The sequence below is a fragment of the Elephantulus edwardii genome, unplaced genomic scaffold (genome assembly GCF_000299155.1).
Source record: "Elephantulus edwardii isolate Elephantulus edwardi_28Jun2011 unplaced genomic scaffold, EleEdw1.0 scaffold00009, whole genome shotgun sequence".
NCBI classification, from domain to species: domain Eukaryota; kingdom Metazoa; phylum Chordata; class Mammalia; order Macroscelidea; family Macroscelididae; genus Elephantulus; species Elephantulus edwardii.
In genome coordinates this window covers 20,404,050-20,415,003 of record NW_006399759.1, presented here as the reverse complement: position 1 = coordinate 20,415,003, position 10,954 = coordinate 20,404,050, and positions in this window count along the sequence as shown.

The following is a 10,954-nucleotide window of genomic DNA, read 5'->3' as shown; positions in this document are numbered from 1 at the left end:
ATTACAGCCTCTTTAACAAATTGTGCTGGATTTGGACTGTTTCTATTTTCTTGTTATAAATAATAGTGCTGTGAATATAGGTGTACAAATCTCCATTTGTGTCTCAGTTCTATTTTCCTTGGGATATTTATATTCCTAGCAGTGAAACATGTAGGTCATGGAATCTCTATGCTCAGCTTTTTGAGAAAATGCCAAATTGCCTTCCAGAGTGAATATACCATTCCACAATCCCACCAGTAGTGCATGAGACTTCCCATCTCTCCATATCCTTTTCAGCATTTATTCCTCACCATCCTGTTAAACTTTACTACTGTCACTGAAGAGAGATGGTATATTGTTGTTTTGATTTGCAACTTTCTGATTTTGTGTGTTTCTTCAATGTCTATTGGCCATCTGAATATATTTCTTTGTGAAGTGTCTTTTTCCATGTTTTCTGCCCATTGCATTGGGTTTTCAGATACTTTCCTGTAGAGGCCCCATAATATTATGTAACTTTCATTTTAAGACATTTGTTTAAGACGTCATTGCTGAATGTGTGGGTTGTGGTGTTTTGTTTTGTTTTTTTCTCTCTCTCTCATTCTCTAGACTTTCTTTTCACCGTATTGGAAGAATTTTTATGGGTTGTTTTTTTTTAATGTACAAAAGGATTTAATTTTAGAAGGTTATATTTGTGGATTTTGTTCTCTTTTGGTAATACATTGCTGGCTATAGTTACAAGCTTAGTTGTACCACTTTATCACACACAACAATAATTTTTCTTTCTAGAAATTGGTATAAAGACCAAGACACTTAAGGGTGTATGTCCATTTCCCTGGGCTTGGGTTCTAGACTGTGTCTAAAGCATAGTGGGAAGGTTCTTTATCCTGTCTCTGACTTGTGTGTGGACTGGCTGAGTCCTGCTAAGCTGAAGTATTGTTTGGCTCCCCCAATGTCTGTGAGAGATTTGGGAGAACCTGGAACAAGAGAGAGCTAAGAACTTTGTCAGACTTACAAAACTGCCCCAATGCCTGAAGCCAGTTTGTTAATAAATACTTATACATGTGGCAGAATAAGGCTTAAGACTTGTTTTTGGTGTAGCTTCTAGAAGTGAGGTCTCTGGTTGCCACTGCCCTCTCATTTCTTGTTGATAAGTGTCCTCCAGTTGGCCCTGGGTCACAACTGCACTGTGTAAATGGAACGACGCCTCACCTGGTCTGGCATCACCCTCGCAGTCTCCACTGTGCTTCAGCGCATTGTTGCACCCATTGTGCCCATCCATCACATTGAGAGTGTTCTCTTTCTTTTTTCCACCCTCTCCTTTTCCAAGCATGATGGCTCTCTCCAGGGGCTGGTCCCTCCCAATGACGTGTCCAAAGCATGTGAGATGAGAGGCTTTGCCTTCCTTGTTTCTAAGAAGCATTCTGATTGTGTGTCTTCCAAGACATATTTGTTCATTGTTCATTGAACATTAGTTCAGGCTAAGGTATATACAATATTCTTTGGCAACACCATTTTCAATTATATCAATCCTTCTTTAAGCTTCTTTATTCACTGTCCAATGTTCCTATGTACATGATCATTAAATATACCATGGCTTGAAGGTTACAATTGTGCCTGACCAAATTGCCTTCATTCTCAGACTTTGTCCACAAGGGATTGTAAGCAACCAGACCTGTACATGTATCATTAACACTTGTTTTTAAATCACTTCCTCTTTCTCAGCAACATCCAGAGTTTCTATCTATCTATCTATCTATCTATCTATCTATCTATCTATCTATCACCTATCTAGTTCAGAGATTTTGACATGATTAGGAGAGAAGATCCAGAGAAGGGTTCATTAGAATAATAGTAGGACTGTAATTATAATGATTGTAATAATGTCTTTGTCCTTACTGCAAAATTAACCTCACTTGTCAGCACTACTGAAAAGAATGGTAGTTAAGTTTTGTGCTTTACAAAATGGCATTGGTGATTGAATTGATAATGTTTCTAAAACTTGGCTTTACTGAAACTTCACGAGAGCATTCCTAGAAATAAATCAAGGAGCTCTGGTTATAAAGTGGACTGAATATTTGGCTTGTAATCTATTTATTAAAGACCTCATGGAAGGCTTTTTATTTAAAGGTGGTTGGTATTGTATTTTGTAGGAACATTCTTCTAAGTGGTATAACACTCTTCTGTCAATTTGCTGTACTACAGTAACGTGGGGCTGCTGTGATGCTGAACTTTGTACTGTTGGGGTGTCAAATGCTATAACAGTTACCCATGGTGGACAGTGTTCAGTGGAGCTCACAGTTTAAGACAGGTTTGGAAGCAGAAGTGGCATCCTTAAATAACATGCCTCTGTAAACTCTATGAACTTTGAGAAACAACAATAGTGATAGAAAGTCTTCAAGTCTTGTTCATAGGGTCGCTATGAGTTGTGCTTGACTTGACAGCAATCAACCACAACAATTTATACCATAGATCAGTGCTTGTAAGTTTGGTCCCATTTTGTCTCTGATGATCTTAATGCTTTGGGATCTTACTGTTAGGTTTTTGATACACCTTGAGTTGCTTTTTATGGCTGGCGTGAGATGAGGCTCCTGCTTCTGCATTCTGCAGGTAGAAGTACAGTCTTGCAAGCATAATTTTGTGAAAAAGTTGTCGTTTCCCCATTTGAGAGGTTTTGTTTCTTTGTAAAATACCAATTGGCCATAGGTGGGTGGGTTGCTTTCTGGGTTCTTGTTTCTTTTCTATTGGTCTATATGTCTCTCATTGTACCAAAACCATGGTGGGTTTTTTACTATGGCTGTGTAGCAGATTTTGAGATCAGAGAGTGCTATGTCTCCCACTTAGTTTTTATTTCCAGAAAACCTTTACTTATTTGGTTTGTCTTGCACCCCCCCCACACACTTTCCAAATAAACTTGCTAATTGTCTTTTCTATCTCTTTGAAAGTTGACTTTGATATCTATTTTGGAATTGGATTGAACGTGTATATTGCTTTTGTTAGAATTGCCATTTTCACTATGTTGAGTCTTCCTATTCATGAACAAGAAACATTGTTTTCCTTTAGTTCTGTTTCATATAAATTAAAGGATTGGGAAATTGTAGTACATTAACACAATAGAATACTATGCAGCACCAAGGAAAAACAATTTCATAAATATATAACATGTGAGAGTCTAAAAAAAATTTAAAAAAACATGGGACAGTCTAGAGAGCATTGTGCTGAATGAAATAACTCAGTCTCACAAGGCAAATAATGCATAAAACCATTATTGTAAAAACAATAGGATTACTAACAAGATATATATTAAAATAAAAAGGGGAAGATGCAGAGCCAAGGGAGTGGAAAATGGAGAAAGGAAAAATCACCAAGACAGCGGGGCTGATGAACAGATGAGTGGGGTCAAGGAATGGGAAAGACCTAATTTAGACCTTAAAAGACTAGATAATAATAAGCACGAATCAATGGTGATAAATTTAATGATACACATAAAAAAATTGTTGGAGAAGCTCAATATCGGCTGTGAAAATTAGACCTGGTGCTGACTGTGGAACAGACCACTAACTTGTAACATGCACATTCAAACTGAAACTAAAGAAAATCAAATCAAATCCACAAGTAAGCTTGCCCTTGGGTCTATCTCACCAGAATTTAAAGTCCATCTCAGGGATAGGTTTGAAGCCTTGAGCGCTAATGAATGAAGACCAGATGAGCTGTGGGAGGATATTAAGAATATCACTCATGAAGAATGCAAAATGTCACTGCAAAGACAGAGGAGAAAGAAAAGACCAAGATGGATGACAGAAGAGATTGAATATCGCACTACAATGCGAAAAAGTCAAAGCAAAGGAAAGGAAACAAGAAGTTAAGGAACACAAAAGAAGATTTCAAAGAGGAGCATGAGAAGATAACAAAGTATTATAATGAAATGAAATATGAAAAGACTTTGGGTTCAAAAATTTAAAGGGATGAACTCACTCAGCATTTCTTGAGCTGAAGGGACTAAATAACAAATTCACGCCTTTATTTTACTTAAAGATGCTGAAGGCAGAATGTTGAATGACGGAAGCAGCGTCAAAAGAAGATGGAAGGAGTACACAGAGGCACTATACCAAAAGAATTGACTGACATGGAAGAATTTCATAAAACTATATATGATCAAGAGCCTATGCTGATCAAGGAGGGGGTTTAAACTGCTCTGAGAGAATTGGCAAAAACACAAGGCCCAGGAATTAACAGAATACCAATTGACATATTTAAACAAACAGATGCTGCACTGGATGCACTCACCAGGTAATGCCAAGAAATATGGAGGACAACTACCTGGCCAACTGATTGGAAGAAATCTGTATTTATTCCCTTCTAAAAAAACGATGACCCATCAGAATGTGGAAATTATCAAACAATCTCATTAATATCACATGCAAGCAAGATCCTGATGAAGATTGTTCAAAAGTGACTTGAACATTACATTACCCGGAAACCACCAGAGGTGCAGGCTGACTTTAGAAGAAGGCATGTGACTAAGGACATCATAGCCAACATTAGATGAATCTTGGCTGAAAGTAGAGAGTACCAGAGGAATGTTTATTTGTGTTTCATTGACAATGCAAAGGCATTTGACTGTGTGGATCACAACATTTTAGGTAATCTTGAGAATAACGGTGATCCCAGAACACTTAATTGTGCTCATGTGAAACCTATACATGGACTAGAAAGCAGTAGTCAGAACAGAGCAGGGAAACACTGAATGGTTCAGGATCAGGAAAGGTGTGTGTCAAGGATGTATTCTAACTCCATACCTTTTTAATCTATATGCAGAACAGATAATTTGGGAGGCTGGATTTTATGAGGAAGAATGTGGCATTAGGATTGGAAGAACAATCTGCATTTTGCAGATGACACAATCTTACTTGCTGAAACTAAAAAGAACATGAAACATTTGCTGCAGAAGGTCAAGGACTTTAGCCTTCAATGTAGATTGAAGCTCAACATCAAGAAAACAAAGATTCTCACCATTAGGCCAATTAGCAGCTTGATGATAAGATACTGAGATTATTGATAACTTCAGTTTACTTCATTCCACAATCAATACTCTTGGCACACAATCAGGAAATCAGGACATTGCACTGGAAAAATCTGTTGTCAGGAACCTCTCTAGAGCACTGAAGAGCAATGATGGTCAGTCTGGAGACTAAGATGTGACTGATTCAGGCCAAGTGGTCTATGCAATTACTTGCTATGTTAGAGAGCTGGACAGTGACTGAGGAGGAAAGAAGAATCTATGTCTTTGAGTTTTGCTGGAAAAGAGTGTTGAATATACTGTGGACTGCCAGGAGAATAAACAGGTCAGTACTGGAGAGGGTGAAATCAAGCTGTTCTCTGGAAGAAAGATCTTGAAGCTCCATCTCACATATTTGGGGTACATGGTTAGGAAGGACCAGTCCTTGGAAAAGAACATCATGCTTTGAAGGGTGCAGCACGAGAAAACAAGGCCCAGGATATAATGGATTGACTCAGTGACTGAAGAAGTGGGATTAGGTCTGTCTGAGAAAATGAGATTGGTTCAGGACAGGGCAAGTTTCTGAGTTAATGTGCATAGCATTGCTAAGAGTTGCAGGCAACTCAATGATACATAACAACAACATACATGATTGTATGCAACATGAAGTAAATGAAGGAATGGGTGAGGCACAATGTACATCAATGAAACACAATGTATTAAAATTCATATTCAATAGAGAATTTAAAAAACAAAACAAATGGTGTTGGCAATATTGGGCATCTGTTGTGTATACAGAAAACGGAAACGTCCACATCTCACACTATTCACAAAAATCAACTCCAAGTGGGTCAGAGATGTAGGGGAGAACCCAAAACCTTAAAGATCTTAAGAGACAAAATAGGAACAAAAGTAGAAGCTCTGGCCCACAGTATAACTGCACTTGTGAGCATAAGCAAAAATATACAACCTTGAGAAGATTGATGAATGCGACTTTGTTAAAATGAAATCTCTGTCTTTATCAAAAACTTTCTCCAGTAGAGTAAAAAGAAAGCCCACAGGTCTGGGGGGAAAATATTTGGCAATGACGTTTCAGGCAAAGTCTTACAGAATACAAATAAACCAAAGTTTACAGAATACAACAGGGACTCCACAAGAAAAAGACAATAATCACAAAATGAACAAAAAATGTAAAAAGAGGCTTCTCAAAGGAGGACATCTACGTGGCCAAAAAAACAATGAAGAAATGCTCAAAAATCACTGGCAATCAGACATGTAAATGAAAACAACAATGAGATACCACCTCACTCCAGCAGCAATAGCAAAGTTCAACAAAATAACGAACAATGAATGTTAGCAAAGATGCAGAATGATTGGAAATCTTATGTACACGGGTGAAGTTGTAAAATAGTGCAATCATTATGGAAGGCAATTTGGCATTTCCTCTAAAATCTGAACGTGGAAATATCATCTGACCTATCTATTACACTGCTAAAAAAATTGGAAGTAAGATTCAGAACTTAGTTCTGAAATCAGAACTATGATTTTTCCTAAGAAAATCAGAACTAAGACACAAATTAACATTTGTACACGCATGTTCATAGTATTGTAATTCAAAATAGCAAGAAAATGGAAGCAGACCCAATGAATGGATTGAGAAATAGTGGTATCTTCAAACAATGGAATACTATGCAGCACTAAGGAACAACAATTTCATAAAATGCTACATAACATGGGAGAGTCTAGAGAGCATTATACTGAGTGAACGAAGTCAGATAAGGAACTTTCGATAGAAGTCAACTATTGTGAAAAGAGGAAGATAACTGTATAAGATACACATAAATGTTCAAAAAGTGACATCTATCTTCCATTAGTATTCAGTTAGTTCATCTGTGAGGATTAAGGTTGTATATCAACATGTCTATTAAATGTAGTTTTGCTGTGTTGATGTGGTTATTTGCTTGAAGAGGGAGGTTCAAGGTATTGCAGTATTTCTCTTGATGAGTTGAGGAGTTTATTTGAGATTGTGGCCTGCATCAATTACATAAGGAGATCTGGCATAACTGGATTAATTTTTGCTCAATCTGGGTCTTTCATCTGGCTCATCATCTCTTTTGTTCCTATTTCACCTGCCAACACTGGATTTGTCAGCCTCCACACCTATGAGTCCTAAGATTTCCTGTTCTTTGCAAACACCTGCACCATTTCCTTTGGACACATCTCTCATGTATCTGGACATTTCCTGTATTAATAAAAAGATGCCTTGATGATAATTTAGGAAAGTTAAAATAGTTCTCATTGAAGACTTCTTTATCTTAAAATAGTCATTTTCTTGTCTTGTTGTTGTTAGGTGCCATTGAGTTGAATACAACCCATAGTGACCCTATGGACAAAAGATCTATTCTGTGCCTTCCTCACACTTCCTGACACACTAGAGTGCATTGTGCAGTCACTGTGTCTTTCCGCCTCCTTTCCAAGCATGATGTCCCTCTACAAGGAGCAGCCTCTCCTAGAAACATGCCCAAAGTATGTGAGGAAAAGCTTTATCATCTTTGTCCCCATGGAACACTCTGGCTGTACTTTCTCTAAGAAATATTTGCTATTTTGACAGTCCATGGGATTTTCCGTGCTCTTCTCTAGCACCACAGCTCAAAGGCATCAACTCTTCTCCAATTCTTATTCTGTTATCCTGATCATGTTAGATAATCTGAAATGACTATGACTCAGAGACTTTTAAATGCTTTCAACACTCAAACTCACTGCTGTCAGGTTGGAATGACTCATAGTTAACTCTTGAGAAGGTTTTCAGGAGGCAGTATATCTCATGGGAAGTGATAGCCCATCTTTTCCCCATGAAGTCACTGGTGAATTCAAACTGCCAGAGAGGTGCTGCCTTTTGGTTAGTAACAGAATTTTTAATGAACTAGGTCACCAGAGAGAAAAATGAAAATCCAGTTTAAAAAAGAGCCACAGAAACCTAGGAATCCTGAGAGTTGTTTTCCAGTTAAAGGTATAGCAAATAGAAAAGTAATTTTTGTGTACTTAAAATCAATTAAAAAAACCAAACTTCTGAAGACATTAAATATCCTACATACTTGATAGAGGCTCTCCAGTTGTATTTTTTTTTCTTTAGAAACTTTTTTATCATACAACATAATGAAGTACACTATCTTCAAGACAAGACTGCTTGGAGGCACAGCTGGATAGAAAAGACTCAATACATTGTAGCAAAAAGAACTTGCTGGCAAATTGTACGAGTTATAAATCCATGTGAAAGATTTGAGGAAAATATGTAGGAGATTCAGTATAACTCTAGAGGCATTGCAGTTCAGGCAACCTATTGCTTTCCACACAAACAACACAATCAACCAAATATTAGCTTTCAAAGTGCAAACAAAAACTAAAGGACATCTACTAAAGTCAGTATGTGGCAAGTAAGAATTCTACCACTGAATGTCTCACACACACACACACACACACACACACACACACACACACACACATTCCTGACCAAGAAGTCTTCGTGGCTGAGTTCTAGCAAATATTCTGAGACGATCTATCACCAACTCTACTTAAATTATTTTTAAAAAAATACAAAAAGAGGGAATGTTCCAAGAGTCATTATGTGAAGAAAGCATAACCCTAATACTAAACAATCAAAGACATTACAATTAAACCCCTCACAAACTATAGATCAATATCTTTCATGTACATAACAGCAAGAATCTTAACAAAATTCAGGCCAATAGAATCTAAAAGCATATAAATAAATGGCTAAGTGAGATTTATAACATGTGATAAGAAGCTGTGCTGCAATCCCAAAGGTACATGGTTTGAGGCCACCAACCTCTCTGCAGGAGAAGGATTGACAATCTCCTCACATGTTATTAACTGCCTTTGAAAACCCACTGGAGAGTCAGCTATGGGTTGGTTCCAACTCTACGGTAAACAACAACATGTAGGGATGGTTCAGCGTAAGAAAAACAATCAATGTAATGTATCACGTTAACAAACACTCACCATAAGATAAAGGTAAACAACTTAACTGTGAAATGGGCACAGGGTATGAAAAGACACTTCACCAAAGAAGACATTCAGATGGCAAGCAAACACATGAAGAAATGTTAAAAAATCCCTAGCTGTAAGAGAGATCCAAATCAAAGCAACTATGAGATATCATCTCACACCAGTAAGAACAGCAAAATTTAACAGAACAGCGAACAACAAATGCTGGCGAGATTGTAGAGAAACTGGAACACTTATTCACTGTTGGTGGGAGTATAAAATGGTGCAACTACTATTGATAGCATTATGACACTATCTCAAAAAGTTGTAAATAGAAATACCATTTGACCCAGCAATTCCACTACTGGGAATATACCCTAAAGAAACCATAACGGCCACCCAAGCATACATATGCACGCCCAGGTTTATTGCTGCTTTGTTCACAATAAAAAAGAGTTGGAAACAACCCAAGTGCCCATCAACAAAAAAAAAAAGAATAGAGAAGCTGTAGTATAATCACACAATTCAATGTTATGAAACACTGAAAAATAAAACTCATGAAATATTATACAAAATGGATGATCACAGAGGACATCATGCTGAGTGAAATATCTCAATCACAAAAATGACAAATAATGCATAATACCACTGTTATAAAACAGATTTACATGGGGGTTGGTGGAAACTAAGAAAAGAGAGGGATAAATAATGTACATGGCATTGAAACAGAAAAGAGAGATAACTGTATAAAAGGAATATATGATTAGGTATTATTGGTATGACAAGAATACAGAATAAAAACTGCATAGTAAAGTGGTCTGGGAGAGGGGACTGTATAAGAATGAAAGAATTTTTCTCCCAAAGACAAAAAGCAAACCGGGTGTGTGTGTGGGGTGGGGGGAGTGGATCAGGGAGGACAATGTGCAACAATGAATGAATGGAAATCCAAGTTCTTTATAAATTTACAATAAAATCTAAATTTAAAAAGTTGTAAAGGAGATGATTGCTTCTCAAAGACACTGGTGGATTCAAACTTCCTGACAGGTCAAACTTTGTGTTAATGGTTCAGCTCTCTATAGACAACAGAGCTGTAGGTCATTCAATGTAAATACTGATGTATAAGTGATATATTTTAGTAATTTCCGTATTCTGTTAAAAAATCAAACCCTCTTTTCTTAGTAAATCACTCAACAACATAGAAATAGAAGGGAATTTCCTCAACAGAGTAAAATGTATATATGCAAAATCAAGTGCTAACACCATTCTCAGTAGAGAAAGACTTCAATCGTCCTGCAAAATCCTTTCCTCTTCCCTGTTCATGAATAGGAAGACTCAACATATTGAAAAATTACAATGCTATCAAAGGCAATCTACATATTCAACACGATTCCAATAGAACTACCTTCCGATTCCATTTTTCAGAGAGTTAGAAAAGCCAATTAGTAGATTTATTTTGAAAGGAAAGAGACTCTGAATAAGTAAAGCTCATCTAAAATAATAAAAATGAAATAGGAAGCATAGTACTCCCTGATCTCAAAACATGCAACATAGACGTAATAACCTAAACAGACATAGTATTGGTACAACAACAGAAACATAGACCAATGGAACAGAATCAGGAACCCAGAAATCAACCCATCTACCTATGGTCCAAACGGAATCAAAACTTAATAAATGGTGAAATGACAACATCTTCAACAAATGGTGGTGGCAAAATTGAATGTCTACCTGCAGAAAGCTGAAGCAGGACCTGTATCTCACACCACACACAGAAATCAACTCATGTGGATCAGAAACTGAGGGGTAAAGCCAGAAACCATACAGATCGTAAGAGACAAAATGGGACCAAACTTAGAAGCTCTAGTCTGTGGCATAAATGTTGTTGTTGTGGTTGTTGTTATGTGTCGTCGAGTCGTTTGCGACTCATAGCGACCCTATGCACAACAGCCCTAAACCCTGCTCTATCCTGCACCA